General features: G+C 38.7%; 1 pseudogene; it reads left to right on the top strand.

Moving 5' to 3' along the window:
* The first annotated feature begins 10,482 nt into the window (after window positions 1-10,482).
* On the top strand, window positions 10,483-26,119 carry LOC125121914 (E3 ubiquitin-protein ligase HECW2-like; annotated as a pseudogene).
* Window positions 26,120-27,444: the final 1,325 nt, after the last annotated feature.

Raw genomic sequence — 27,444 nt, 5'->3', positions numbered from 1 at the left:
CATGTTGCAAGAAATGCTGGTATTTCATTCTTTCTAGTGGCTGAGTAATATTCCATTGTGTATATGGACCACATCTTGATCCACTCCTCTGTCAATGGACATTTAGGTTGTTTCCATGTCTTGGCTATTGTAAATAGTGCTGCAATGAACATTGGAGTACATGTGTCTTTGCAAGTTGTGGTTTTCTCTGGATAGATGCCCAGGAGTGGGATTGCTGGATCAAATGGTAGTTCTATGTTTAGTTTTCTGAGGAATCTCCATACTGCTTTCCACAGTGGTGGCACCAATTTACAATCCTACCAACAGTGTACTAGTGTTCCTTTTTCCCCACACCCTCTCCAGCACTTATTGTTTGTAGACTTTTGGATGATGGCCATTCTGGCTGGTGTTTGGTGGTTCCTCATCGTGGTTTTGATTTGCATCTCTCTAATGATGAGTGACATTGAACATCTTTTCATATGTTTCTTGGCCATCTGTATGTCTTCTTTGAAGAATTGTCTGTTTAGATCTTCTGCCCATTATTCAATAGGCTTGTTTGTTTTTTTGGTATGGAGCTGCAGAAATTGTTTTTAAATTTTGGAGATTAATCCCTTGTCAGTCAATTCACTTGCAAAGATTTTCTCCCATTCTGTGGGTTGTCTTTTTGTGCTGTTTAGGGTTTCCTTTGCTGTACAGAAACTTTTAAGCTTGAGTAGGTCCCATTTGTTTATTTTTGTTTTTGTTGTCAATACTCTGATAGGTGGATCTGAGAAGATGTTGCTGTCATTTACGTCAGAGAGTGTTTGGCCTATGTTTTCCTCTAAGAGTTTGATAGTGTCTGGTCTTATATCTATGTCTTTAATCCATTTGGAGTTCATTTTTGTGTATGGTGTTGGGGAGTGTTCTGATTTCATTCTTTTCCATGTGGCTGTCCAGTTTTCCCAGCACCACTTATTGAACAAGCTGTCCTTTCTCCATTGTATATTCTTGCCTCCTTTGTCCTATATGAGTTGGCTGTAGGTGTGTGGGTTTAATTCTGGGTTTTCTATCCTGTTCCATTGTCTTTGTGCCAGTAACATGCGGTTTTGATGACAGTTGCTTTGTGGTATAGTCTGATGTCCGGGAGCCTGATTCATCCAGATCCATTTTTCTTTTTTCAGGATGGTTTTGGCTATTCTGGGTCTTTTGTGCTTCCAAACAACCTTTAAAATATTTTGTTCAAGTTCTGTGAGAAATGTCCTTGGTAATTTGATAGGGATTGCATTGAATCTGTCAATTGCCTTAGGTAGTATAGTCATTTTGATAATATTAACTCTTCCGATCCTCGAGCATGGTATATCTTTCCATCTATTTGTGTCATCTTTGACATCTTTCATCAGTGGCTTGTAGTTCTCCGAGTACAGGTCTTTTGCCTCTTTAGGTAGGTTTACTCCTAGGTATTTTATTCTTTTAGATGAGATGGTAAACAGGATTGCTTCCCTAATTTCCTTTTCTGCTCTTTCATTGTTAGTATGGAGAAATGCTGTCGATTTCTGTGTATTGATTTTGTATCCTGAGACGTTGCCAAATTTGTGGATGAGCTCTAAGAGTTTCCTGGTAGAGTCTTTAGGATTCTCTCAGTATAGTATCATGTCATCTGCAAATAGGGATAGTTTTACTTATTCCTTTCCAATTTGGATTCCTTTTATTTCTTTTACTTCTCTGATTGCTGTGGCTAGGACTTCTGGAACTATGTTGAAGAGTAGTGACAAGAGCAGACATCCTTGTCTTGTTCCTGATCTCAGTGGGAATTCTTTCAGCTTTTCACCATTGAGAATGATGTTTGATGTGGGTTTGTCGTATATGGCCTTTATCATGTTGAGGTAGGTTCCCACTATGCCCACTTTCTGAAGGGTTTTTATCAGAAATGGGTGTTGGATTTTGTCAAAGGATTTTTACGCATCTATTGAGAGGCTCAGTTATTCTTCAGTTTGTTAATGTGGTGTATCACACTGATGGACTTGCGGATATTGAAGAACACTTGCATCCCTGGGATAAATCCCACTTGATCATGATGTACAATCCCTTTAAGGTATTGTTGGATGCGGTTTGCTAGTATTTTGTTGAGGATTTTTGCATCGATGTTCATCAGTGAAATTGGCCTGTAGTTTTCTTTTTTTGTGGAATCTTTGTCTGGTTTTGGTATCAGGGTGATGGTGGCCTCATAGAATGAGTTTGGGAGTATCCCTTCTCTGCAATTTTTTGAAATAGTTTCAGAAGGAGAGGTGTTAACTCTTCTCTAAATGTTTGATAGAATTCACCTGTGCAGTCATCTGGTCCTGGACTTTTGTTTGTTGGAAGTTTTTAAATCCCAGTTTCAATTTCAGTTGTTGTGATGGGTCCATTCATCTTTTCTATTTCATCTTGGTTTAGTCTTGGAAGATTGTACTTTTCTAAGAATTTGTCCATTTTTTCTAGGTTCTCAATTTTATTGGCATATAGTTGCATATAGTAGTCTCTTATGATCCTTTGTATCTCTGTGATGTCCGTTGTTACGTCTCCTTTTTCATTTCTCATTTTATTGATTTGAGTCCTCTCTCTTTTTTGCTTGATAAGTCTGGCTAGGGGTTTATCAATGTTGTTGATCTTTTCAAAGAACCAGCTTTTTGTTTCATTCATCTTTTCTACGGTTTTCTTTGTTTCCATTTCATTGATTTCTGCTCTGATCTTTACAATTTCATTCCTTCTACTAACTTTAGGTCTTGTCTGTTCTTCTCTCTTGAGCTGCTTTAGATGTAAAGTTAGCTTGTTTATTTGGGCTTTTTCTTGTTTCCTGAGGTGGGCTTGTATTGCTATAAACTTTCCTCTTAGAACGGCTTTTGGTGCATCCCATAGGTTTTGGAGTGTTGTATCTTTGTTGTCATTTGCTGCAAGGTATTTTTTAATTTCCTCTTTGATTTCTTCAGTGATCCATTAGTTGTTTAGTAGCATGTTGTTGAGTCTCCACGTGTTTGTGTTTTTTGCAGTTTTTTTCTTGTTGTTGATTTCCAGTCGTATAGTATTGTGGTCGGAAAAGATGCTTGATATGATTTCAGTTTTCTTGAAGTTACTGAGGTTGGATTTGTAGCCCAGGATGTGCTCAATCTTAGAGAATGTTCCATGTGCACTTGAGCAGACTGTGTATTCTGTTGCTTTTGGATGAAATGTCCTATAAATATCTATTAAGTCCATCTGGTTTAATGCTTTATTCAGGGCCTGTGTTTCCATAATGATTTTCTGTCTGGATGATCTGTCCATTGCTATAAGTGGGGTGTTAAAGTCCCTGACTATGATTGTGTTATTGTCGATTTCTCCTTTTATGGTTGTTAGCAGATTCCTTATATACTGTGGTGAAACTGTGTTGTGTGCGTAGATATTTAAAGTTGTTATATCATCTTGGACTGATAACTGATCTTTTTGTAATGTCCTTCTTTCTCCCTTAAAATAGTCTTCATTTTAAAGTCTATTTTGTCTGATATGAGTATTGCTACTCCAGCTCTCTTTTGATCCCCGTTTGCATGAAATATTTTCTTCCATCCTCTCAATTTCAATTTGTATGTGTCCCTAGAAATGAAGTGGGTGTCTTGAAGACAGCATATATACGAGTCTTGTTTTTGTATCCATTCAGCCAGTTTATGTCTTTTGGCTGGGGTGTTTAGTCCATTCACATTTAAGGTAATTATTGATATGTATGTTCTTATTGCCATTTTATTAATTACTTTGGATTTGTTTTTGCTGCTCTTTTTTCTTTCCTTCTTCTCTTGTTCTTTTCTGCCTATAGAAGTTCCTTTAGTATTTGTTGTAAGGCTGTTTTAGTGTTGCTGAATTCTCTCAGCTTTTGCTTATCTGTGAAGCTTTTGATTTCTCCTTCAAATCTGAACTTTGAGAACCTTGCTGGGTAGAATAATCTTGGTTGGAGGTTTTTTCCATTCATCACGTTAAGTATATCATGCCACTCCTTGCCTGCAGAGTTTCTGTTGAAAAATCAGCCAATAGCCTTATTGGGGTTCCCTTGTACTTTATTTGTTTCTTTTCCCTAGCTGCTTTCAAGCTTTTCTCTTCATCTTTAATTTTATTCAGTTTGATTAGTATGTGTCTCAGGTTTATTTTGTATGGTACTCGTTGTGCTTCCTGGATTTGAGTGAGTGATTCCTTCCCCATGTTAGGGAAGTTTTCGGCTATTATCTCTTGGAATATTTTTTCTGTCTCCTTCTCTCTCCTTCTGGCACCCCTAAAATACAGATGTTGCTGCATTTAACATTGTCCCAGAGTTCTCTGAGACTCTCTTCATTTGTTTTCAATCTTTTTTCTCTTTTCACTTCTGCATCCATAATTTCCACTAATCTGTCTTCCACCTCACTTATTCATTCTTCTGCCTCCTGTATTCTGCTGTTAGCTGCTTCTAGTGAATGTTTTATGTCAGTTATTGTATTTTGCATCTCTTCTTGTTTAAGTTTTATATCTTGTATCTCTTTGGTCAGTGTTTCCTGTAAGGTATCCATCTTTGCCACCAGTTTATTTCCAATGTCTTGCATCATCTTCAGCATCAACAGTCTAAAGTTTTTTTTTTTTGGAGGTTGACCACTTACTTGTTTTTCTGGGGTATTTTCTTTCTCCCTCATCTGAGTTATAGTCCTCTGTCTTTTCATTTTTATAGGTTCTTGGTGTGGTGACCTTCTTAACAGATAATAGAGTTGTAGCCTCTTTTACTTCTGATGTCTGCCCCCCTGTGGCTGAAGTCAGTATGGGGGCTTGGTGTAGGCTTCCTGATGGGAGGGGCTGATGCCTGCTCCCTGGTAGGAGGAGCTGATTCTAATCCCTCCAGTGGGTGGGAGGCAACTGTGTGCCTGAGGGGTTTTTTAGGTAGTCTGTTTACTGAGGGGTGGGGCTGTGATCCCACCTGGGTTTTTGTTTGCCCTGGGGCTTCTCAGAAGCTGGATGAAGGTTGGGACCAGATTTTCCCAATATGGCCACCTCCAGAGAAAGGCACTGCTTCTGAATATTTCCGAGAGCTTCGCTTTCAATGTCCTTCCCTCACAAGCCACATTCACCCCTGTTTTCCCAGGATGTCCTCCAAGAACTGCAATCAGGTTTGACCCAGATTCCCTTGGAGACTTTGCTTTGCCCTGGGACTCAGTGCATGTGAAAGTCTGTGTGCACCTTTTAAGAATGGGGTCTCCATTTTCCCCAGTCCCATGGAGCTCCTGCACACAAGCCCCACTGGCCTTCAATGCCAGATGCTCTGGGGCTCTTTCTCCCTGTGCCAGATCCTCACACATGAGAGTTTGATGTGTGGCTCAGAACTCTCACTCCTATAGGTGAGTCTCTGTGAACCAGTTAGTTTCCAGTCTGTTGCGCTTCCTACCCAGGAGGTATGGGGTTGTTTATATTGTGAAATCGCCCCTCCAACCTCTTGATGTGTCCTTCTCTTTTTCTTCTGGAGTAGGGTATCTTTTTTAAGGTTTCCAGTCCATTTTGGTGAAGTGTGCTCAGTCTTTAGTTGTGAATTTCACTGTTTTTAGGAGAGAAGTTGAGCTCCAGTCCTTCTATTCCGCCATCTTAATCCCTTCTCCTTAACTTTTGCCATTCCTCACCCCCTTTGCATCAACATCAAAAAGGCCTTTTTGCTTCTTAGATAGAGATTTGGTACTTTTCATTCTCTACCACCATACTTTATGCTTTAGGTCCAATTACTTCTCTACTCCTATTGGGTTCTGCCACATTACACTGACATTGTGTGTCTTTGATTTTCAAGATTGTTTTTCTGACCTGTAGCAGAGGAGGGCATGGCCCATTCAGGCTGTATTGGCCCATATGAAAGAGAAGACAACTTGTGGTGACATATAGCAAATGAGCATGTCACTGAAAATGTGGATAAGTTTCTTTAAAAACATAAGAATTAGAATGTGTTTATCCTTCCCAACTTGTGGCCTCTGAATTAAAGAGCCTATCAGGAATCATAAGACTAAGAATATAATAAAAGCACAGAAGCAGTGGTTAAAATCATGTTTTTGAGTAAATTGCAGTTAGCTTTAGTTTTAAAATTTTTTTTCAATTTTAATGAGATAGAAATGATTGCAAGAAGAAGGAGATTTCCATTCCATCCATCCTTATAGTTCAAAATAGTCAACTTCCAAAAGAGGAAAATCTATATCTTCTAAATAAGAATAAGCTATTATTAACCCCCTAAGTGAATCTCGTAGCTATTGAAGGTGATGTACTTTGCTTCAAAGATCCCAGCCTTGGAAACAAAATCATTTCTTACAGGGAGTGGCCTGTAGAACCGTTTTTCAGAAAAGCTTGAAACAGAATCTTATACAAATGCCTAGAGTTAATGTAGGTGATTTGAATTTGCTTTGAAAGAATATTTTTTGAATAGATAAGAAATGAAAAGAGCATAAAGTTAAAAAGACACAAAAAAATGAAAGTAAATATCTCCCCAGCTTCATGGCCCAGTCACTAATTTCTCCTCCCTAAAGGGAACCACTTTTACTAGTTTCATATGATCTTTCTAGAAATATTTTATTCATATACAAACCCAGGAATATATTCTTCCTTTAAACATATGTTAGGATTATTTCTTTAAAATGCAATGTCAAGACTTTCTGCTATGGCACAGTGGGTTGAGAATCTGTCTGCAGTGGCTCAGGTTGGTGCAGAGGCTTGGGTTCAATCCCTCACCCAGCATGGTGGGCCAAAGGATCTGTCATTGCCACAGCTGCAGTGCAGGTGGCCTGGGAAATTCCATATATCTTGGGTGTGGCCATAAGATGGAAAAAAATTTGCAGTGTCAGAATGACACAATTATAGAAGCTCCCTTATTTCAGGACAGATTTAAGGTTTAAGTTCTTTTGTTTTTGGCCACACCCACAGCATATGGAGGTTCCCAGTCCAGGGGTTGAATCAGAGCTGTAATTGCCAGCCACAGCCACAGCCACAGCAACCAGATCCGAGCTGTGTCTGTCACTTACACCACAACTCATGGCAATGCCAGATCCTTAACCCACTGAGTGAGGCCAGGGATCAAATCTGTGTCCTCATGGTTGCTGGTCAGATTCATTTCTGCTGAGACATGCCAGGAACTCCAGGTTTAAGTTCTTTCTACCTTCCAAACCCCATCCCCCAATAAGTACAAAGTACCATCTTTGGATAAGGATCACCATCCCATCTGTGGTAGACATGGAGCTGGCATGTTCTTACTCTGAGGGATGTCTTCATCTATATTTATGGGAGTTAGTAAGTTAAAATTTTTGAAAATAAGAGGGCTTCAATATCTTCTTAGCACTTAAATAGCGGCTGCTATATCTTTATTTTCATAACTATATAAACAAAAGTGTCCAGAAGATGATTTAAAAGGGACAAAATATATTTCCATGGTTCATGACTGGCTTCACCTATTCAGAAGGGACCTGAGAGAGAGAAAGTTGCCATTTCCTTCGCAAGTGAGAGGTGGCCCAGGGGACTCTAGGTCTTTATAGGTGAGTGTGGGAGGCCTTACCCACTGCTGGCTCTGCCTCTGAGGTAACATCTTTTTATAAGTAGATTTTTTTGGGAGAAAATATTCTTGCTTTTTATAATCCAAAGGAATGGCTATATATCTATGCCTATATATGCACACACAATATGCCTATAAAAATATATGTCTTTTTCTCCCCTCCATTATTTTGAGGCAAGCAGGAGGAGATGTTTACTGTCACATTCGGCTGTGGAGAAATCATTCTCAGGTAGCACGTTCCTTCATCTGTATCCTCCTTCCCTCCTGTCTGTGAGCACGGCTGGCCCTGTGGCCATTGGGGCTGGCCCTGTGGCCACTGGGCTCCTCCCTCATCCGATGCTCTGTCATCAGGCTTGTGTTTGCTTTCACCTGTTCTTGTATCATTTTCTCTGGAATAGCTTTCTGTTTTCCTCTTGCAGTTAGAGGTTAAAATTGTAGCTAAAATAGAAGCCTGAACACCAACTACCCTTTTGCGTATTCTTCCCAGTTACTCTTCTCATAACTGAAATGTTCAGGGACATGAAGTGAAATGCTGCTCTTTCTTCTCTCTTCCTCAGAGGGGATGTTGCTTAGTTACACCATTTTAAAAAATCTTGAGGGATCTCCTAAAACACTAAATAATATGTAAAGATGGGCATTCCCACTCAGCATGAAACATTCCTACAATTTAGGGGACTGAAATCTTCACTGCCCTGCTGATTGAGCTGGTTGATTCAGTCCAGGTACCAACACCTAGTTTTGTCCAGTCCTGGGTTTTTTTCTCTGGTGACCTGCCTTTATATTTGGTTTTGTAACTGGTGATCTGTGTAAGTCCCCTTGGTTTTACACCGATTCTTAAAGCAACGTGAAGTGTCAGCTCTGCAGGTTTTGGTGGTCATAGCCACAAAATCTGCTGCGCGCAATTCAGAATAAATTTGTATTATGGTTTCAGAGATTATAATTTATCACAGGGGTTGGAGATGTTTGTTTTAGCAAAGGGTGAAAGAACATTCAAAATGGGCCAGCTAGCAAAGCTGGCTATCAACATCCTACAGGTAAAAATAAACAGCCCCTTTTGTGTATGTTTCCTAGTCTCTTATCTAACTGACAATTAAAGCCTTAGAAAAGAGGAGGTGGCCTGCTGACTTGAGAAGGAGTTCGGGGAAGATGTAAGAATGCACTTCTCATTGTTGAAAACTGAGCTGCTCATTCAGTAGCCCCTGATTGGATCTATGAGTTACCACTGCAGGCAAATTCACAGAGTGCTGTTTCCTCGCATTTAGAATGTGATACTAATGAGCTCATGCCCTCACAGTTCAGTCCTTGTGCATCACTTTGTTTTCCTTTGATAGGCTCTGTGCATGTTGCTTAGCTTTGTTGCAGAACACATGAAACTGGCCTTGGAGGAAAGCAAATGAGAGGGTGGGTTTGCTCAGGTCTATACATCTATTACTATTTGAGGAATAGTGCTCAGTCAGGTCACTTATGCAGGCCTCCCAAGGCAGTGGACTCATAATAAAGCTGGAATTCCTGCTAAGGTCCACTTGCCGGTCCTCAGGCCAGCATGCTTTTTCCTGCTTCTTGGCTCTTGCCACTCCTCACGCCTAACTCTCTAACCTCATTTTTCTCAGCTGAACATTTGAGCCCTGACTGTTTGTTCTGTGAGGCCTTTCCTTTATTTTGGTTTTGGTTTTGCTTTTGCTTTTTAGGGCCACACCCATGGCATATGGAAGTTCCCAGGCTAAGGGTCAAATCAGAGCTGCAGCTGCTGGCCTACACTACAGCCACAGCAATGCCAGATCCAAGCTGTGTCTGTGACCTACACTACAGCTCATGGCAATGCTGGAACCTTAACCCACTGAGTGAGGCCAGGGATCAAACCCACATCCTCATGGATACCAGTCATGTTCGTTATTGCTGAGCCACGAGGGGAACTCCATTCTGTGAGGCCTTTCTGACTCAACTCTGCCCTCACTAATCTTCTCCACCATCTCCACATGTCTGCTCAGTGCTGTGCCTTTTCTTTCTTGTCTTCTGTATTTTGTCATCTTCATGGCTACACTGTAAGTCACTGAGTAGACCAGAAACCTTTCTCTGATTCCCTTGCACTGTCTGGCCTAGTGCTGGGAAGGTATTCAACAGGTATATGGTAAAAATCTTCTGCTTGATGATGCCAACTACATTGCGAACCACTGTGCTGTGATTAAGGAATGTGATGGAAAGACTCAATATTTTACATCATGATAGATATTTTTTTGAGAATTAGTATTTTTTCATTGATGGGAAACATATTTTCGTATGTAATATTCCTAAATATTCCTATATAAATTCCTAAAAGAACATTTTTCTTCAATCATTATCCCTTTCTCTTAAAATAAGCAAACCGAATACTCTGTAGGAGGTCATTTGGTATAATTGGAAAAGTCAATGCAAGATTAACTTCCTTGGGAAATTAACATGGAGTGGCCTTACTTTAATAATCCAGGTGACTCGGTTTAGAGAGTAATTCCACTCTTGTAGGCTAGGGTTCTCCTCCTGGGCCTGCCCATCAGCATCATTGCCTGTATTAAATGACACCTTGGGAAAAAGGCATCTCACACAGAAACTTCAGTGACTCAGATATTCTCTGTATGGAGAAATTTCAATGACTTTGAGTTTTATCTTTGACCATATTGACTTCCTGGTAATTGTAGTTACTTTCCAAAAACAATAATTGGCATTTGTATTGGTTTGTCTAATCAAGCTCAAATTATATAGTATATAGACATATACACACACTTCTGTACTTATGTCATATATATACAGATATACATACACACTTGTGGGGATATAGATATATACTTACCAGTGGTTTCTAAATTTGATCCTTGTCTAGTGGCTGCATTCAAGTCATTTGGAAAATTAACATAATGCAGATTCCCAGACCCTCTCACCTCAGAATCTATTGCAGTATTAGACTGCTCCTTTTCTCTTTCCATCGATAGCTACAGTCTATGTTGTAGAGATTAGGAATGAAGGCTTTGAAATTGGACAGAGGGGATTTGAGTCCTGACTCTGTCATTCCTATTGATTTGACCTGCAGCAAACCTCAACACTTCATCTGTAGTATGGGGGCAGGAATTTCTGCCTCGTGGGGCTGGCATGAGGGGCAGATAACAACCAGGGTGTAGATGTAGCCCTGCATCTGGTCCTTCAGGAGCACCTCAGTGAATGGCAGCTGGTCTTATTCTTATCTCTGCACTATTTATTTTGGCACATTGTGTTTGTACATTATTTTTCTAGTCTATTTGGGGTGCTCTTAGAAAGTTTCAGAGAAGCATATAAAATCAAGCAGGAATTGGTATAACCTGTTGCTTCTGATTGGAAAAGAAGGAGTCACTCAAAGAGTCCTGAGCAGGGTTTTCTAAGAGGCGGTGCAGTGGATTTCCTCAGGGGATGCCTCAGTGACTTGTTTGCATGTTTAAATGATTGTTTTTCTCCAATCCATTTGCAGCGGAGATAAAAATCTGTTTCAAATACTACCACAGCCTTAGTAGAGCCCTGTGAGCCACGACCCCCTGCATCACGGTGAAGAATCCTGCTGTGATGATGAGTGCCCCTCGAGCTTCCTCAGCCATAGTCCCAGGCTTTGCTTTCTATTTTTGCCTGTGCGGCTCTGGCAGGGTTATGGGAAACAACGAAAAAGGAAACCCAGAACAGCGTGGAGGCCATTTTGGGGAAGGAAATAACTTACAGGATGGCTTACCTAAATCCGTGAGACAAATCTGTAGAAAAATATGACTTGATTTATAATGATTCCGTATACAGTCAGCTCTTTGGGGAACCCACTCATGAGGTGAATTAGTGAGTGTCCATTGTGGGAAGTTTTTATAAACTTTGTCTAGGTGGCTAATTGGTAGGAAATGGTGGCATTGCATCTTATGTGAATTTAATCTACATGAGCTCAGAGAGTAAAAGAGAAAAACAACAATTTAAATGGAGTAGTTTTCACTCCAAAGAGAGTGTGAGATGGGATTACGAATGTTCCGTTCCCTCAGGAGATCTTGGTGCTGGACCCGCTTGATGCCAAGTTGAACTCTGGTACCTGAAGAGACCTACCACACATATTTTTGGTATAACACGGCTACTCAACAGAAGCCAACCTCTTCACCAGGTCCTCAATTAAAGAAAGATATCAGGAGTTCCCACTGTGGCTCAGTGGGTTAAGAACCCAACATAGTGTCCATGATGGTGTGGGTGCAGTCCCTGGCCTCGCTCAGTGGGTTAAGGATCTGGCCCTGCTGCAAGCTGCTGCATAGGTCACAGATGTGGCTTGGATCCTGAGTTGCTGTGGCTGCGGGGTAGGCTGGCAGCTGCAGCCCTGATTCAACCCCTAGCCTGGGAGCTTCCATATGCTGCAGGTGCGGCCCTAAAAAAGAAAAAAAAAGACATAAATATCTAATTTAGCTTTGGGAGAAACTGATTGGGTTGGATTTTTGAGGGAAAGTATATCCATATCCAATATGGTACTTTCCGAAGAATTTCTTTTCACATTTTTGTGATTTTTTTTTTCATTCCAACAACTAATGTTAGAATCTAACAGCTTCACAAAGATGCACTCCATTGTACTGGACTCAGAGGGTTTGGGAGATTATTAGAGTCCAAGATATATAAATTGTTTCAGGTTTTATATGTCATTAATAAAAATCTGGCTATGAATATAGAATAAACTTTTTTTTTTCTTTTTAAGGCTGCACCTGTGGCATATGGAAGTTCCCAGGCTAGGGGTCGAATTGGAGCTCAAGCTGCTGGCCTACACCACAGCCATGTCAACACTGGATCTGAGCAACATCTATTACCCACAGCCTGTGGCAATGCCAGGTCCTTGACCTCCTGCTCAAGGACAAGGATCAAACCTACATCCTCATGAATACTTAACCCACTGAGCCACAGCTGTAACTCCACAAAAATTTTTTTGATGTTTATAGAAGTTTTATTTTATTTTTTAACATTTATTTTACTGAAGTATAGTTGATTTACAACATTGTGTTAATTTCTACTGTACAGTGAAGTGATGCAGTTATACATGTATACATTCTTTTTCACATTCTTTTCCATTATAATTTCTTATAGGACATGGAATGTGGTTCCCTATGCTATGCATAGGACCTTGTTGTTTATCCACTCTATATGTAGTAATTTGCATATGTTATTCCCCAACTCCCAATCCATCTGCCCCTTACTGCCCCTTCCCTGGCAACCATAAGTCTGTTCTCTATGTCCATGATTCTGTTTCTGTTTTGTAGATAGGTTCATTTGTGCCGTATTTTAGATTCCACATATAAATGATGTCGTATGGTGTCTCTTTCTGTTTCAGACATTTCACTTGGTATAATAATCTCTAGTTGCATCCATGTTGCTCCAAATGGCATTATTTAATTCTTTTTTATTGCTGAGTAATATATTTCATTGTATATTTTTACCACACCTTCTTTATCCCTTCATCTGTCAATGGACATTTAGGTTGTTTCCATATCCTGGCTATTGTGAATGGTGCTGCTATGGACATAGGGATGCACGAATATGTTAGAATTATAGTTTTGTCTGGACATATATTTAGGAGTGGCATTGCAGGTTCACATGGCAACTCTATTTTTAGTTTTTCAAGGAACCTCCATACTGTTTTCCATGATGGCTGAACCAGTTTACATTCCTACCAACAGTGTAGGAGGGGTCCCGTTTCTCCACACCCTCTCCAGAGTTTGTTATTTGTAGCCTTTTTAATGATGGCCATTCTGACCAGTGTGAGAATTGTAATTTTGATTTGCATTTCTCTAATAATTAGCTATGTTGAGAATCTTTTCATGTGCCTTTTGACCACCTGTATGTCTTCTTTGAAGAAATGTCTCTTTAGGTCTTCTGCCCATTTTTCAATTGGGTTGTTTGTTTTTTTTTTGTTATTAAGTTGTATGAGATGTTTGTATGTTTTGGAGATTAAGCCCTTGTTGGTCACATCATTTGCAAATATTTTCTTCTAGTCTGTATGTTGTCTTTTGTTTTATTTATGGTTTCTTTTGCTTACAAAAGCTTGTAAGTTTGATTTGGTCCCATTTGTTTATTTTTGCTTTTATTTCCATTGTCTTGGGAGAATGACCTAAGAAAACATTGGTATGATTTATGTCAGAGAATGTGTTGCCTGTGTTCTCTAGAAGAAAAATATTGGTTTTCATAATATAGAATCTTCATAACAATGTGTGTACACATTTATAGATGTATGCAAGTGGACAGATTGACTCTCTGAAATTCAGAAAGTAATTTCTGAAGATGGCATTTTGAAATTGTCCAACCTACCAATGCTATATCAAGCAGTATTTCCCTTTCATTTATTCTTTCAAACAAATATTCATTGGTGCTGCTAGGTTCCAGGCATTATATCCACTAGGAATAACCTGATAAGCAAAAACAGTCCTTGCTCTCACTGGTCTGATGGGGGAGAGAAACATCAATTAAATTAAATTGTATTTATTTGAGTGATAATTACCATGAGGGGCAGTAAAATGGGACCATGAGAGCACATACTAACAGGATTCATCCTGATCAGGAAGGTCTTGGAAGGCTTACCTGAAGAAGGCAAGTGTGCAAGGACAGCTTGAAGGATGAATAGGAGCTACTTTGGTGAAGAAGGGGAGGGAAGAGCATTTTACGTAGAGGGAAGAGTATGTGCAGAATTTTCAGTATCTAGGTACTCTGCTCACATTCGAATTATATTGGAATTCCCATTATAGTGAACAAAGTATATTTTAAAAAATCCACATTTATTGTATGAGACTTTGAAGGTCCACAAAGAGAATAACACTTGTTGACGACAAAATCTGCTGTGTCATATAGTAAGCTCTGGAACATACTCTAATGTATGGTCTAAAAAGATCTATCACAAAATTGGAAAAGTGGGGCTATTTATTGTAAAGCCTTCGAAAATTAACTGAGTGTGAAATTAGATAATAGCTTCCAAACATGGTTTTTCTGGATTCAGATTTTCTTAGACTTGAGGAGTTGCCATGATCAGATATCAATGAAGGCAGTGGGCGCCTACAGCCTGGTGAGCATCGATCTCATTCCATTGATTTTGCATTGAGATTATTCTGTCAAAGCCTGTGGATAGTTGAAAATAATTAATTTGCTTCAACTAGGTTTTAGAGTGCCTTAAAAGCTTCAGAGATACAGCATTGGCAATCATAGTAGAATATTTTGGTTTAAAAGCTGACTAATAGAACTTGTGGTCAGTAAATTTCTGACCAAGCTTGAGGTAGTTTGGTCTGTATCCTCTATTGAGAAGCTGTGCCCATGGTCATTTCCTTGTGGGCTGGGTGCTCTGTTTCTATGACAGCATAATGGGTACCTACATATATGATATATATTTAGACAACATTGATATTCACAAAGCCAGTTTAGTATGATTATTCCACAACCAGATACAAAGAATAGTTGGGAAATGGAAACCACCTTTTGATGCTTGATGACACTGGATTGGCTCTCAACAAGTACATTTGATTTGCTACATTATGCTGTACCCTCTGACTCATCATCTCCTGGTTAAATAGAGCAGAGACAGCACCGAAGTGGCCAGACAGCATCACTGTCGCTGTCTCCATCTGCTTTCACCACACACACCCTGGACTATAAAGTGGTTAGCAGTGAGGTAGACTACAACTGAAACAGACACACAGACACACCTGCCCTTCCTGGGCTGGACATCTCAAAAACTGTGGCCTCCTCTGAAATAGGCGACACTGTCCAGGGAAATGTGTCCCCTCCAAAAACATGATATCTCTTCATGTCAAGTAAGGTCAGTGAGACTTCGAAAAGATTCCTAGTCTGTTGTCATTCATCACCTACTTAAAATGTTACAAGATATTATGGAAACTAAAGGAAATGCCCTCGAATTCTCATTTTTAAATATAACTCCTTGTTTGGCAAAAAGCTAATAATGTGAAATAGTCCTTTCAGAATTCTCAGATAAATAGTATCCTTCACCATGATTGCAGTAATATGCTCATGTGAAACAGTACACAGAGAATTCAGTTTTACCCTTCCAGAAAATAGAGTCAGGAAAGACCAAACCTGACCACCCAATATAAAGACGTCAGTGATAACAAACAAATCTGCACTCAGTGTTTAGAGAGAGGTTTTTAAATAAACTCCCTTCATAGATTGAGTCCAGGAAAACTCAGAAGCAGCATTGTTGAAACAATATGTGGTAGCAAGTGAGGGTCACCTTTATCTGTCACTGAAGCAAGGGATTTCCTGTTCCAGGTGACAAATATCACTGTGTATCCTGATGAATGATGATGTCATCAAAGTAAAATGACAGAGAAGACATAGCTTTTTTTAATATCCTTAATTCATTGGAAAAGGACACGTGAGAAAGGATACCATATGATTAGGATGGTAGTTCATTTCCTTCCCTGTAGAGTTTCTCAGATACATCTTCCATAACTGGATGGAATGAAATAAAGATGCCCTAGTATATTGCAAATGACATGTCAGACAATCAATAAGCAGTTAAATGTCACACAAAATAGTTCTGATTAAGGCACAGGAAGTAGAGAAGGAAGTAGAAATTTATTTTTCAAAATTTGAACAGATATATGCCCAAGAGTGGGATTGCAGGGTCACCCGCATGTTTATTTCAGCACTATTCGCAATAGCCAGGACATGGAAACAATCCAAATGTCCATCAACAGAGGATTGGATTCGGAAGATGTGGTATATATACACAATGGAATACTACTCAGCCATGAAAAAGAATGACATGGATGGAACTAGAGATTCTCATACTGAGTGAAATGAGCCAGAAAGACAAAGACAAATACCATATGATATCCCTTATAATTGGAATCTAATATCCAGCACAAATGAACATCTACATAGAAAAGAAAATCATGGACTTGGAAAATAGACTTGTGGCTTCCTGATGGGAGGGAGAGGGAGTGGAAGGGATCCAGAGCTTGGGGTTATCAGATACAACTTAGAATAGATTTACAAGGAGATCCTGCTGAGTAGCATTGAGAACTATGCCTAGATACTTACATTGCAACAGAACAAAGGGTGGCGGAAAAATGTATACATGTAAGGATAACTTGATCCCCTTGCTGTACAGTGGGAAAATAAAATTAAAAAAATAAAAAAATAAAAATAAATAAAAATAAAATAAAAAAATAAAAGTAATTAGTAGGGTGGGGGGCAATAAATTAGGAGGTTGGCATTAACATAGATACACAATTATGCATAAAATAGATAAACACCAAGGACCTACTGTATAGCACAGGGAACTCTATTCAATATCTTATTTTAAACTGTACTGGAAAATAATATGAAAAAGTATAGAAAATATAAATATATATATGTGTAACTGAATCACTTTGATGTACACCTGAAACTAACACAAGATTGTAAATTAACTATGCTTCAATTTAAAAAAAATTAAAAATAATTAAATGAGTTATATCACTGCCCACCTTTAAAAAAAATTTGAACAGAATTTATTTTGAAGAATCTAGACTTTACTTATATTTGTGGAAGTTTTATCTCTTGGTGGTGTATGATTTTGTTTACTTGTTTGTTTTTTTTTAGGGCCCCACCCATGACATATGGAAGTTCCCAGCCTACGGGGCAAATCAGAGCTACAGCTGGCCTACACCACAGCCACAGCAGTGGGGATCTGAGCTGCATCTGTGGCCTACACGACAGCTCATGGCAACACTGGATCCTTAACCCACTGAGCGAGGCCAGGGATCGAACCCACATCCTCATGGTTCCTAGCCAGGTTTGTTAACCACTTTGCCATGAAGGAGACTCCTAGTATATGATTTTTAAAGGAGGTAGGGAGTGCCACAAAGATAAGCTGGAAGGGTTTATCTCTGAACTTCAGAATTAAAATGTGGTTTCTGTTTCTTAACTATTCAAAAAATATTCAACCTTTAAGTCTGTTTCTTACAGTATTGTGGACTTCTTTTTTAGAGAACTATGAAACATTTTTCCTAGTGTAGCATAAATTAAGCACTAATTGGACATGAATTGAGAGAAATATTTAATCTGATGTGTGATCTATAAATTGACTGTTTCAAGTGTGATATAATTTACTCAGAAGCTTTTAGGAATAGCTTTACAATGCAATATCATACAACAGGACTGCAACTTGTTATTATTGCTAATTATAATAGTATGTGCCATGTACTGGTAGCACAATAAAATAGGAGCCTGCAAGGGCGATGAGACTTCCATATGGTGGTCACTCAGAAATATTTAGCAAGTGAGGATAATTATATACATATATGAGTCTGATAAAAATCAACTGTTTACTTTATTCTAGATTCTCCTAACAAATCTAAAGGGATTTGTGTTTGATTTTTTTAGCTTACAGGTATGTTTTAATATTGTAAGAGCAATATAAGTATGTTTACTACATAACAAGTATATTTTTATCAAAGAAATAGAAGAGCATGAAGTAGATTGATTCATATCCCAGGGAATTTAGAGGCTCATATTGGTTACATTTTGGGTGAAGATTAAATTTAGGATATGACCATTTGTCTTGTCTCTGAGGTGCTGCACCAACGTCTGGATTCCAAGATTTGTAGTAAATGAAAGGCATATACTGCAATATATGTTTGATGTAAAAATCATACTTGCAAACATATGTGCTTCCCTGGGAAGGTTGAGAGAGATCAGATTCCTGCGAAACTTCAGGTACGTGTGATTTTCTCTGCAGATGGTGGCAGAAGGCATGGAAGGAGGTGCCGCAGGCAGTCAGCATTCTCGGAAACTCGTTAGCTTTACGTCATCAGGTAAGGATGTCTTAAAGATGGTGTACAGTTTGTGTATAATTTCAAAGGTATGAATAGTCACTTCTTTCTGCAGACTCTCATGTAGGATATGCAAGCCACTTTGTTTTTGGTAATACCTCTGGAAATTCAAGTGTATCTCCTACCGTGATATAATTAGATCACTGATGTAAACTCAGAAATTATTTCTTCTAGCAGGTTTTCTGGTGATAAAAGACTATAACTGTATATACTTACTTAAAAAGCTGTAATGTAACATGTGCTAACCCCACTGTAGAGCTTTGGCTATTGAAAACAATTTGTGCTTACCTTATCTAGAGAAAGGAAAAATTGGGGAATTGGGGGGAAAAAAGCCAAGCGATATATTTCTCTGGAGAAATGCACATAAAAATTGGAAAGTAGATTAGACAAATTTTTGTTGTTATTTTCTAGTTGGTAAAATACTCTGATTGCCTGTGTGTTTATCATGCAGCTAAGGCACTGCTTTTCAGGTTGTGAGTTGGAACTAATTTGTAGTTTGTAAGATTAATTTAGTTGAAACTAGCAATTTAAAAAAGAATAGAAAAAAAACCATCAGAGTTTACAATCAAATGGAAATATTTTTCATAGAACAACAATTTATACAAACTGAAAATTTTCACCCATAAAAATATGCACAACTTGTATGTATATGATGGGTTTCTGTGTAAGTGTATTTCATACATAGATCAGTGTCAAAAAAGTTTGAAGGCCACTGATTTTTTTTAATTAACTGGCAGTCTTTACTATTCTTTAAAAGTCAAGAATAATTTTTTAAAAATCAGTATTTAAAGTGGACTTTTAAAACAGACAACTCCACTACAGTACATGTAAAATAAAGTCTAACAGATGTCTGTCACTGCAAGATGTTTTATTTTCATTATTATATAGCTGCTTCTTAAATTTAAATTAGATTCACTTTTTCTTGGCTGCAAAGAAATGATGTGAAATTCTCAGGAGTGAAAGAAGGCTTATCTTGAAAACACGTGTATTCGATGCATGATTATCACATAGGAGGGACTGTGCACTTTAGTTCATGGGTAGCCCTCAGCCTTCCGAGTATCCATTCTGTCCTTGCACATTCCTTCTCCTTACTATGAAAGTCTCTTTGCTTTGGTTCTCAGGAGCTTTAAATTAGTTGGCTTATAGTTCAAATTTGGCCAATAAATATAGTTTGGTTGGAGACTTCAGGATCTTAAAAAATCCAGGTTTTTACTTTTCTTTTATTTTCTTTTATTTTTTAACTTTATGGCTATACCTCTGGCCTATGGAAGTTCCTGGGCCAGGGATTGAATCTGAGTTGGAGCTGTAGCAAGGTCAGATCATTTCAAGCCACTGTACTGGGCCTGGGATTGAACCTGTACTTCTGCAGTGACCTGAGTTTCTGCAGTCAGATTCTTTTTTTCTTTCCTTTTTTTTTCCTTTTTTTGCCACTTCCAACTCATTTTCTCTTTTTTTCTTCATTTTAGAAAGCTAAATTTTGGTCGATTCTGTAGTCTGAGTCTTAACCCATTGTGCTACAGCAGGAGCAATAAATATATCTAGATTTTTAGAAAAACCCTCAGTACCCCTAATCTACTTTCCAATTTTCATGTGCATTTCTCAGAGAAATATATCCCTTGGCTTATTTCCACCCCCAATCCCCCAATTTTTCCTCCCCATGCCCTTATCTCTCTGTCTCTTGGAAACATTTCACTTGGCTACCTGTACTTCAGACCCTCACAGTTCTGAGGAGCTGCAGGTACAGAAATCTTTCGTTTATAGATAGGGAAAATTAGTCAACCTGCATGGTTCAGAAAACTCTGACCAGACTGAGGTTTTCTTAGTTTAGAAGCATTGCCCTAAGCTTTCAAATCATCACTTCTAAATATGACACACACACATAATGATTTTGACCTTAGAAGGGATGTTAATTAACTCATCATGGGAGAATGACCATGTAGGAATTGAAAATCTCAGGATGTTTTCCTAAAAAGTAGGAAATAAGCTTTGGAGCACAGCCACATGCTTTTTCTTTACATACTACTTTATCCAACATCCATCTCTATGCACATGGAGGTTTGGTTACCTGAAATATGTTTTATTTCTTACCATACAGTCAGCTGTTTGCAGATGATGTATAGAAATGGCTGAAAATTATAGAAGATGAAAGTAACTTTATAACAGTAATTCTAAAAAATTAATTTGGTTGCAGTATATTAACAGCGGATGATAATATTTATGGAGAACATTTAAGCACTGCAGGCTGTCTCTCTGCAAACGTGCTGCTCTTGATTATCTCTGGATAAGTAGGGACACAAATGATGGAAAGCTACAGCTAGAACAAAAGATATGTTTTAATGAATCTCTTAAACCTTTTCTCCAAGAATTCAAAAAGGGATACTTAACTTGTCATACCTTTGTGACTTTGAGTCCTTCTTTAGTCTATTAGGTGACATGGATATTTATGAGCAATAAAATATATAAAGGATAAAAGAGGCAAGAGATGGATAAAGTGAACTGAATAATCAGACTACAAATAATTGAGAGTTTATTGTATTTTTTTAAGGAAGATTTATTTGTACAGTGTCATTTGTAGAAAAGTGTTAATGGTGACATCTTTCCTTGCTGTGCTTTATATTCTGGTGGATGCTTTCTGTTCAAAGGAATGTTTTGCATGAATAATTTAGCTTGGTCAGACTTCAAGGCAGCCTTTACTGTACATGTTATTCCTTGCTAGCTACAGAGAAATCCCTAGTTGAGAAGTAGATTTAATATTTAAAGAATATCATTCTTTTGTCTTTGAGTCTGAGGCAAGCACAATCAAGAAAGGTAAGAAAATAAAAACGTAAATTGCTATTTTATGCTAAATAAAGCCAAGTGAAAACACGTAGCATTATTAAATTGACTAAAATGCAAATGCTATATTAATAATGACTGCATAGTTTATGAAGTGCTAGGGATGGGGGACCATGAGGCTAATGAGATTACAGCAGCTTCTCTGAAGTTCCTGTCTTATTCTTTACTTGTCTTTTTCTTCTGCCACTGGCTTTCAGAACAAAAATCTTCCTGTATTTCAGGCAGTATGCTTAATACCAGTTCCTCTTGGTTGAATTTTTCTGACATATTAGACTGCCTCCCTCTACTGCCCGTTTGGCGTCATTAGACAGTTGTGGTCTATTTTCGCCTCACATATCTAGGCTACAAGTTTTTGTTGGCCATTGTGAACAAAACACTCCTCCAGGGAACGCTCCCTAGAGAATAAGGTTCTTTGGGCAACCCTAGGCCAATTCTGTCCTAAGAAAGACTCCGTGTTTCAGAAATGGGCTTGAGTAGGACAACCCTGGTGACCTCCTTAAATATAAGGTTATTCTACAGGGTCTTTTCTCCAGCTAATCTGGGGAATCCAGAGGTCTCTCAAGGTTCAGAGGCCATCCACAGAACTTCTTTTTGAACCAGTGGTCAGGGCCTGCCTACACTAATCCTAACTGCAAAAGGTTACCTAGAAACAGTCTATTCTTCCAGAAGCTTTCAAGATCACTTAGTTCTCAGGCCAGCCTTATTCAAACTGATATTCTCAGAAGGGCACTGGGAACCCACTGAACCCATCTTTTCATTTCCTGACATTTTTGTATCCACCACCTTATCTAAAGTGCCTTGGCTTTTTTTTCTTCCTTTCTTTTTAGGGCTGCAGCTACGGCACATGGAAGTTCCCAGACTAGCAGCCAAATAGGAGCTACAGCTTCCAGTCTACACCACAGCCACAGCAAGGCCAGATCCAAGCCAGTCTTCAACCTACACCACAGCTGATGGCAACACTATATCCTTAAGCCATTGAGTGAGGCCAGGGATCCAACCCACATCCCTTAAGGATACTAGTCGGGTTCATTACCACTGACCCACAATGGGAAGTCTAGCTTGCTCATTTTTAAAAGTGGTAGTCTCTTCACTAAATAGACTTTAGCCTGAACTTTTAGCAGCTCTCATACTATGAAGTAGCAGCTGGTGAATCTGAGATGAATTATGGGACATTCATCAAACATTTAAGTGACTTAAAAGGCTATTGAAAAAAATAAGCTTACATTTATTTAATCTAGCAGATAGTATTCAATTTTAAAGATATTTCTGGGCTCCCTTTCTTCCCTAATATTAATTTCCTTTGTAGAATACCTATGTCATTTTAAATGGGGCACAACTGGAATGTGTGCTCTGAAGTTTCATCCCCAATTAAACTTAAGTCAATGCATGTCATATGTGTATGTAGAAGATTCACTTTTCTCTCCTGAAGGAACATATTGTTTTTTTCTTTTTAAATACAGTATTTGCTAAGGATTTCTCTCAAGACATTCTGGAATCGCTGGTTGCCAAGCCATAGAGAAAAAAAGGTGGTGAAGATGCACATGTTACAATCAAAATGGTTCCCAGGAAAAGTCATTTTATATAAGGTGGCAGTAAAAGTTCGGCTTCATTTTGCAGCCTGTTTGGAGACCCTCTGCTGGAATTAGTCATGACCTACTTGTCCTCCCTTATCTAAGAGATCACAGTGTGAATAACTCTGTTACTGTTTTACCGAGTAGTTTCTGTTTAGAGCTTCCTGTGTGATTATTTAAGAACAAATTGATGTTGAGCTGCTCATTCTAATCAGGATGTATGAATCTTGTCTCCTATCCTTTTGTTCGCCCTCTCTCTTTCCCTCCCTCCTTCCTCCTCTCTCTCACTCTGTCTTTCTTTAAAGATCTTATGGCAGTTGGGCTAAAGAAAGGGATGTTCTTCAATCCTGACCTTTATCTGAAGATGTCCATTCAGCTGGGGAAGAAGAGCAGTTTCCCTACCTGTGCCCACCAAGGGCAGGAGAGGAGGTCTACCATCATCAGTAACACCACTAATCCAATCTGGCACCGAGACGTAAGAGGATTGTCACTGGTCTTCTTGACACTTAGGAAGTCAGCCAATTCCATCTCTTTTCGTTGGACCCTGCCTCACTGAGCTGCTTATGGGTGTGAGCAGGACAGATGTGGTATCTAGAGGTTCTGTGCAATGAAAAGGAGATGCTCCCTTCTAGCTTTTCTAGGGTAAAGCAAGTGAGGCTCTTCTCTCGGGTGCATGATCTGTAGGGTCCCCAAAATTGAATGATCCACATTAATATTTCAATGCAATTTTTTTCTTTTGCTTTTCAGGGCTGCACCTGTGGCATAGGGATGTTCCCAGGCTAGGGTTCAAATCAGAGCTACAGCTGCTAGCCTACAGCACAGTCATAGCCATGCCAGATCTGAGTATGACCTACGCCACATCTCACAACAATGCCAGATCCTTAACCCACTGATTGAGGCCAGGGATCGAAGGTGCATCCTCATGGATCCTAGTTGGGTTTGTTGCCACTGAGCCATGATGGGAACTCCATAATACTTTTTTTTAAATCAAAAGCAAGCAAAACATTCAAGATGAAAGAATATCAAATTTTTGTAAAGACAGAATCAGTTACAGTGCCTTGTAAAGCCATGTTGGAGCCTGAGACAGAGGGAAAAATTAGTAATATAGATCCCATTTTTATGTAAAATTTTGATATTTTGTTCTAGCATATATTCAGTACAAATTGAGGGAATCTCTCTTCCTACAGGCTTTAGCAAATATTTTTTGGATTTCTAGATTTTGGTTAATTAAATGAGCCATTTGAGGAGTCATCATCGTGAGGGATGGCAGATTGTATTGATGCTCTTTCAGACTTCCTCCCAGCTGCCATATGCTACCAGTCACCACAGGGCCCCATGTTAGTGAAATCAAGAAGGGGTTTCCCATTAGAACTATTTAAAGCCAAAGAAAGACCAGAGATGTCATTTCTCATCTAGGGAGCAAAGCATGAGTTTTACCTTCATTTCTCAGGGAGCCAAGGCACATTTCACACGCTAGGGTCAATGCGTGTTTCTGGGCAAACCTGTATTGGCATAGGAGTTGCCCCATTAATTAAGTCACTCTCCCAGTGTATAATGATGATAATATGCTCTAACAATGTTGTACAAGCATTTCATTGGAGAGGGAGATACTTCAGGGGATCTAAAACCAATTGGAGAAAAGACGTGGATATTTGAATTTGGCAGCGCACTGAGATGTTTCTTCTGGGCAGTTCTTACGGTTATTTAAATAGATAAATATTGCATGGTTTCTTATTCTTAGCTTGAAAAATGACTTAGGATCTCCAAATACCGAATAACTCTTAAAGGTAAACAACTTAATTTAACCCATTAGAAACCTAGAAGACAAAGTTTATCTCAAATATGAGCACTTAGAAGGCACATAGTAGGTATAGTAATTTGCAAAGTTCTAAACCATGTGACCAGTGAAATCCTGGTAACAGGGGTGTAAGGGTGAGACTATCATCTCTTCATTTTTGTGACCAAGAAACTGAAGCCTAAAATGTTTGTATAACTGGTTATTCAGAGGCAGAAGTAGTGCTTTAACTGTTTTTTTATTCTAAACAAGTGTTTTGTCCATTAAGCAGGTTTCTAAACTTCATGGTCCTTTGGAGAAATTAAATTGTTGTGACTAAATAAACTTAATGACCCCTAAGTGTAAAGCTAGCTGGAACTGTTCATGTCACTGTGGTCGCCTGGATGCTGTCAGCCAGGAAAGGAGAGAAATGGTTCAGGTTAGATTCTTGGCTCCATGACTTGCTTTTCCTGAGATGTTCATCACTAAAAAGAAAATTTTAATCTTTCTAAAGATAAAATGAGGTGAATATATGTGATAGTCTTTGTAAATGAGTAAAACTGTTTTATCTTATGTCCTTATTAATATACAATCCAGTTTTCTCCAGTGGCATTCTTATTTATTTTTTATGTTTTATTTTTTTTTTAGGGATTAACCCGTGGTGTAAGGTTGTTCCCAAGCTAGGGGTCAGATCAGAGCTACAGGTGTACAGGTGCTGGCCTACACCACAGCCACAGCAACGCAGGATCTGAGCTGTTTCTGCAACCTACACCACAGCTCACAGCAACACCAGATCCTTAACCCACTGAGCGAGGCCAGGGATTGAACCTGTGTCCTCAAGGATGGTAGTTAGATTCGTTTTCACTGAGCCATGAGGGAACTCCCCCCAGTGGCATTCTTAAAACAACAAAGCTTAGCCTAACCTCATACTTTTATTCTTCTGTCTCAGAAGAAATGACCCTGTGTGCCTTTTAATTTCCATGTAAACATTATTTTATTTTAACATAAGTCAGGGAAATCATAGCACTCTGTAGATGTTCCTACAGAATAACCACTAAGGGAAGGAGTATTTTAACCTGTGGGGTACAACTTCAAAATACCATAGGATCAGGAATTAAAATTGCTATTGATCAAATGTATTGGTTAATTCTAAGGTACCCTGAAATGGAATATTATGTTTTAAAAATTAAGATACAGTTCATGAAATGAGTACTAAAATTGTATTGTGCATAATTTAATATTTAATAACACTTTCATTAGATGATTAAAAGGACTTTTTTGTCATTCAGATTCTAACTTAACTGTTGCTTTTTAGTCTTTGTGAATGTTAATGATTCTGAGTGAATAAAGAATTGACAGGGGCTGTAGATATTTCTCTATGTTGTTAAAATTTAAGAGATACTGTTTTCTATGATAATAAACTGATATGTGTAATTTCATATTTGTCTTTTTGAACGTGTTATGTAATTGTTTTCAGAAATATTCCTTTTTTGCACTCCTTACTGATATCTTAGAAATTGAAATTAAAGACAAATTTGCCAAGAGTCGTCCTTTCATCAAGCGTTTTCTGGGGAAACTAACCATCCCAGTCCAGAGGCTGTTGGAGCAACAAGCCATCGGATAATCAGCCCTCACACGTAGGGGTGTTATTGCGATTAGTTCTTACTAAAGCAACTGAAATGATACTCTGTGATCCTAGGATTTTTTTTACTGGCAATAAGTGGTAACCTAATTCTTTTAAAAATGTAAGAGTTTATATACTCATTAAAATGTGTGGGACACAAAGCACTTTAATTATGTACCATTTTTCGGTTATCTGTCTTTCCCAAGATATTTCCACCATTAGCATTTCAGCATAAAATGTCACAGTGTTCAACTGTTTTTGAGTATATTGAAATCTTGCTATAAAACCTCTCCCAAGAGCAGGATCCTAGTGTCAGGTTGAGTCAACCTCCTTATCCTGGTTAACCCCATCCAGATAATCTTATTCCTAAAACACCAAAACCACCTTATTATAGGGCCATTTAAAACAAAATCTAGACTCTGAGAAGGTATTATAGTTGAGCTCTTATGCATGTACATTTCATTCAGGCAGCTAGATATTACTCATTGAGAGAATTTTAAAATGTGATTTGATGTCTGTTTTCTTTCTGTGAGCTTTTTGTAAGCTCTGAATAAAGTAGTTAGGAAATCATAATGTGGGATTCCCATTGTGGCTCAGTGGTAACAAACCCAAATAGTATCCATGAGGATGTGGGTTTGATCCCTGGCCTCACTCAGTGGGTTAAGGATCTGGCATTGCCATGAGCTGTGGTGTAGGTTTCGGAGGGTGCTCGAATCCTCCTTTGCTGTTGCTGTGGTATAGGCCGGCAGCTGCAGCTCTGATTCAACCCCTAGCCTGGGGACTTCCATATGTTGAAGTTGGGGTCCTAAAACAGACAAAAAAAAGAAAAAAAGGAAAAAATTATAACATGCCTCCCCCCCTTATTCTAAATGGTGTATATATTTTCACATGACATGGACCAGCAAACCCAGTAACACTAGTTCTTTGAGGTAGCCCTGTCGGGGGCATCTTTTTCATTGTGAACACATGATAGTAGTATTAACAGCAGCAATGTCAGTGATGACAATGGATGATGAGACCTTACTGGGAGCTAAGTAAATCCTACTCATTAGCTCATGTAATCTTTTCAGCAAATCTGGAAGGTAAATGATGGGATTATACCCATTTCAGAGTTGAGGAATCAGAGGCTAGCAAGCTGGTAGTGGAGCTGGGATTTGAATGGATCAGTCTGCCCTAGAATCCTGGCTTATCTGAAGAGCTTGAAGGACTGGCAGTGATGGAATACTACTCTTGCTACTGAGGAAATTCATCATTCATATTCACTCTGCTGCTAATTAACTGTTGTGTTTTGTCCAGTCACAATTTCTTCAGGCAATAGTTTCCTC

The sequence above is a fragment of the Phacochoerus africanus genome, chromosome 3 (genome assembly GCF_016906955.1).
Source record: "Phacochoerus africanus isolate WHEZ1 chromosome 3, ROS_Pafr_v1, whole genome shotgun sequence".
Classification (NCBI taxonomy): domain Eukaryota; kingdom Metazoa; phylum Chordata; class Mammalia; order Artiodactyla; family Suidae; genus Phacochoerus; species Phacochoerus africanus.
The sequence above is the reverse complement of the archived record's forward strand: the minus strand, read 5'-3'. Positions and strand labels throughout refer to the sequence as shown.